At 45.5% G+C, this 4,978-nt stretch overlaps 1 protein-coding gene across 7 annotated transcripts in view; it reads left to right on the top strand.

Moving 5' to 3' along the window:
* Nucleotides 1–1,005: 1,005 nt before the first annotated feature.
* The window catches only part of ZFP2 (ZFP2 zinc finger protein), a 25,941-nt gene continuing 21,968 nt past the window's right edge, over nt 1,006–4,978 (top strand). For 5 of the 7 annotated variants that reach the window (XR_005781216.1, XM_040444232.1, XM_040444233.1 and 2 more), the window contains exons 1-2: nt 1,010–1,259; nt 3,503–3,599. The gene's annotated coding sequence lies outside the window, so the exon portion shown is untranslated. Of the gene's footprint in view, nt 1,260–3,502; nt 3,600–4,978 lie in introns of all 7 variants that reach the window. The other 2 variants (XM_040444230.1, XM_040444234.1) reach the window with 2 other exon arrangements.

Genomic DNA, 4,978 nt, shown 5'->3' with positions numbered 1-4,978 from the left:
CACTAGTTAAAAGTAGTAAAGAAATATTTTATTCAGTACTACTGCAATAGGGGAGAGAGGCTTCAGTAAAATTGAACTCCACTCCCAATACAGCAAAGACAGCTGCAGATTTACAGCAACAAGTAGAGTAAGGGGATCATGGATGGAAAATTACCAAAAGGAGACAGCAAAGTTGGGGGATTCTTGCAAACCTGTCTCAATAGGATTCTTGCTAAAGGCAGGACAAGAATGTAAACATCAAGAGTAGAGGATAAGGAACTTGATCATATATCAAGAATGGGGCTTCTACCTAAACTGACTTAGCAGGATTCTTGCTAAAACTAGGGCTCTGCAGGACAGGGATTGGGCCCAAAGATGTGGCCTAGAGGACTCAGAGGGAAATGTCTGAAGTTTGGTCAAGTCTTTGTCACAACAGTAGAAAAGAAAGAGACAGAAGAAACTAGCAGTTATCTTTATAAAACGAAATATTACAATCTACACTACCATATTGATCTCCTGGGCTACCAAATGTCATCTATTTCTCCAGTGTTCCAGCTGAAACAACTCTGGCCATATATTTAACTGGAGATTTTTGCTGCATTCTACACTGTGCTAATCTTGAAGCACTTAGCATAGCGCCTGACACTGAGCTAGGGTTGGGGGCACCTTAATCACCATTCACGTAGTGCCCACTAAGAATGCGGCAAGTTACTACCTTCTGACAAACTTTGGAAGAGACTGGTTATTTCACACCAGAAAAGTGAGACTTATTTAAGGTTCTCTTCCCCTTTCTCCCCTACGCCTGAGTTAGGCACCCACAGGCTCTAACGAGGAGGGGTTTCCTTGGGGTAGCGGGGGTAAGGTCGCCACACAGTCCCCACCCAGCTTCTCAAGACAAAATCTCCCTAACGTGAGACAACGCTGCTGGAAGCCACCACGGTCCTACAGTCGAAGGCGCCCCACCCTCCCGCGGGCTCGCGCCTGCGCACTCACTCCGGCGCCGCATCCCTGCGGCCTTGTGGGAAATGTAGTCCGGCGCCCCGGGCGTAGGCGCCGGGCAGGACTGCGTGAGCACTAGCTGTTCCTGCCCTGCTCGGAGAGGGAGAGGGTGAGTGCGGGGCTGCGGCGGGACCCGCCGGATCGGGCTGGCGCCAGGCGGAGACCCAAGCAGCAGGCGGCCGGGACGGCCTGGCGAGGCCCCTGAGGGGCGGGGCCGGAGGTGGATGGGCCCGGGGCAGCGCTCTCTCCGTCCAAGCGCGGCGCCGGGCCGCTTGCTCCAGGTGCGCCCTCTCTCGTCCCGGGAGCCCGGCCGGGTGGGAATACCTAGAGCTGAGGGCCGCCACCTGTCAGGAGCGGCGAGGGCGGGGAACCTGGTGCGGCCCCCCCGAGGGGCCAGTGAGGGGCCGAAGGCTCTGGGAGTCGTTCGCACGCTGGGTTCCTCCCTGCCGGCTTTCTCCGGGCCCCGCTTTAGAAGTCTCGGGGGGATGCTGCACCCGGTGCGCGGTCTGGGGGCTCCAGCACCTGCCCTTTGTGTAGACCTCGTCTCGCGGACGCGCCCTCTATGGTTCCCGATTCCGAGCGGTGCTGGCGTGGGCTCCCCTTGACCCATCTCCTCTAGGAATGGGGGGGGGGGGGGGCCAACCCCGTGCAGATTTTCTATTTCAGGAAGTCCTTTTCTTTCCTTTTTTAAAGCATTTTTTTCTCCTCCTCCCCCATCCCCCAAAAAGAAAAAGTTCACTATAGGAAAACTAGAAAATTCAGAGGAGCATAAAGGAAAAAATTACCTGAAAACTGCATTTTGGCGTGTATATACATGAATATTGAAATGCTTTGTTTTTACACAAAGATGTGGACTTCAGTATCCTTTTCTCCATTTACTGTTAATGAGTTTTGTGGGGCCTTGGGTGGCTCAGGTCATGATCTCCCGGTTCTTGAGTTCGATCCCAGTGTCGGGCTCTGTGCTGACAGCTCAGAGCCTGGAGCGTGCTTCAGATTCTGTGTCTCCCCCTCTGCTCCTCCGCTGTTCACACTCTGCCTGTCTCTCTCTCTCAAAAATAAATAAACATTAAAAAGGAGTTTTGAAATACATTTGGAAGGGTTTGAAGTGCACGAATGTTAAGCTTCGCGATTTTTTACAAATGTTTTTATTTGTGTAAGTACCACTTGAGCCAAGTGGATAAACTTTTTACAAAACATTTTTTGAAAACATCTAGTTATACTAATGTTTAAAAACAATTCTCATTTTAAAGGGTGTGAGGAAAAGTATGTTTGTGCCCTATTCACTCCTTCCTTTAAGCCTCTGTAGTCTTTCTCAGTTTGGTTTTTTTTTTTTTTTTTTTTTTTGTCTTCCTCATCTGTTATAAACAATATAGGCCATCCCTGTCTCATTCTTTAAATCTCTTCACATGAAATTTCTGGGTCATACTGTAAGGCTTTTGATACCTCCCACATCTTATTCTCTCCAGAAACGTAGCAGTTTGTAAACATTTGCAGTGTGTGCCTGATGGACCCACATCAAGTCTGGGTGTTCCTATACTCTAACTTTCTGAGAAGGTTGTTTAAATTTGCATTATGAACACTAATGAATATTTTTATGCAATCTGAGTTTTGTTTTTAAATTTTGTATGATACAGTGTTTTCTAACTAGGCAGAAATGTTACATTTTCATATGGTTAGACATGAAAACCATCCCTTCAAGTCTGTGTCAAGTCTGTGTTTGGACATCATCTATCCCATTATGATCACAAAAAGTTCATCTGTACTTCTAGTACTGTAGCTTCATTTTATGTGCAAACTTTTATTTTCCAAATGGTAAGCCCTTATTCTAAGTCCTAGTTCATCCTTTTCTCACCGATATGAAATATCACTTTTTCATATCCTGAATTCTTATGTGTAAAATTTTTTCTGAGCCATTTGTGTTGGAAGGGTTTTAATTTGTTCTACTGACCCTTTTCTCGGCTAGACTATAATCTGTGAGAGAGAAAATTTATCTGGTTTACAACTGTATTTGTAATGGTATCTCTCCCCTAGGAATGGTACCTGGTAACGCAGTTGGTGGTCAACAATATATCTGGTAAATGACTCAGCCTGTTCCATAACACTGTGCTAATTACTGTAGCTTTATAGGTATCTGGTGGACAGGTCCTCCCTCATCATTCTTCCAAGTGTTTCCTGGCTGTTGTTAAACAATACAATTAATTTTTTTTAAAAACCTCTTTTCCATAATGATCTTTAAAATACGATTACTTGGTATAACGTGGTTAGAAATATGTGAAGTTTATAAATTAATTTCAAAGAAGTGACAACTTAAGGATACTGTGACATCCTATCCAGGAATGTGGTGTGTCTCTCTATTCATCCTTCTTTATGAATCTAAATAGCTTAGTAAAATAAATTTCATAAATAAAAACTCCAGTTTTTCTTAAGTCAATACCACACATATCTTATTTGGTTTCTCTGTAGGTATTTTATTTTTTGTTGTTGCAGGAGCCTCATTTCTCATGGTTTCTTTTCCTTCCCTCAGCTCCGTCTCCTCTGGATCCTGCCCATCCCCTAAGAAGGGTCCCACAGGAAGGAAAGAGAAGGCAATGGCTGCTTGGCCTCTGCCACTGGGAACTCAGGTAAACTCCTTCTCTCTGAAACCTCTCCCTTACTCCCTACTACTTATTCCCATACTGTACCTGGGCTTCACTGCAGAGGACAGGGCTACAGAAATCTCTAAATCTGAAAATTCCCCACATATCCCCCATTAGTGTCCCTCAGCGGGAAGCCCTCATTCAGCTGGAAGCCCTGGACTGCTGGGCTTTTGGTGGCGCTCAAGGGTCACAAAAGGAACGAAAATCATATGAAAATTGGTCTGGGTTTACGGACTCTCAGGGAACGTAAAAGAAGTCACTTCTCTACAAGATACAGTCATGATGACCGTACGTGAATAGGATAATAAGAACAAGTATGGCTAGGTACCCAGACTGTCAGTGTCCCAAGACCTGGAGGAGGACATCAGTGTGGCAGCCGGGAGAAGTAAGGTTGGATAGGGATAACTGGAGAAGATTTGCTGTGATGGAGTTAAAGTGTCCCAAGATTAAATCCTGACTCTACCATTAATAGTTGCATTGTCTTGGATAAGTAACCTGACTTCCCTGAAGTTCCTAATGAGGATGATGGAAATAACCACACTAACTGATCCTTTGCCACATACTTGACATTCTTAAGCATTTCACCTGGTTGATTTCGTTTAATAATACGTACTTCCTGCGTCTGTTGAAACATGAAAGAATGTAAGTAGAAAGTGCCCAGCGTAGTTACTGGAATTGTTAAAGGTACTCTCCGTAAGGCATTCCTAGCATTATTCCAGCTTGGTGGAGCAAATGTGGCAGTGACTGGTGGTGAGAAGGAATCAGATACAAAGTTTGGGGTCAAATGCCAGGAAGGAGGAAGGAGTTTGTGTGTATGCTAGGCATGGGGGTAGAAGAGGAGGAATTTTTTTTTTCAATATATGAAGTTTATTGTCAAATTGGTTTCCATACAACACCCAATGCTCATCCCCAAAGGTGCCCTCCTCAATACCCATCACCCACCCTCCCCTCCCTCCCACCCCCCATCAACCCTCAGTTTGTTCTCAGTTTTTAAGAGTCTCTTATGCTTTGGCTCAAAGAGGAGGAATTTTGATAAGAGAGGTGGCATGTTCCTAGCTTTCTTAGGAAGAAGCAGTGTCCCAACAGCTAAAAGAAATCATGCAGGGGCACCTGGGTGGCTCAGTCGATTGAGTGTCTGACTTCAGCTCAGGTCATGATCTCACAGTTCATGAGTTCAAGCCCTGCTTTGGGCTCTGTGCTGACAGCGCAGAGCCTGGAGCCGGCTTCAGATTTTGTGTCTCCCTCTCTCTCTGCCCCTCCCCTGCTCGTGCTCTGTCTCTCTCTCTCTCTCTCTCTCTCTCAAAAATAAACAAACATAGAAAGAAAGAAAGAAAGAAAGAAAGAAAGAAAGAAAGAAAGAAAGA

This window comes from Herpailurus yagouaroundi, unplaced genomic scaffold (genome assembly GCF_014898765.1).
Source record: "Herpailurus yagouaroundi ecotype Mexico unplaced genomic scaffold, PumYag 192, whole genome shotgun sequence".
Lineage (NCBI taxonomy): Eukaryota > Metazoa > Chordata > Mammalia > Carnivora > Felidae > Herpailurus > Herpailurus yagouaroundi.
Note: the sequence above shows the minus strand (reverse complement) of the source record. Positions and strands in the feature narration are given on the sequence as shown.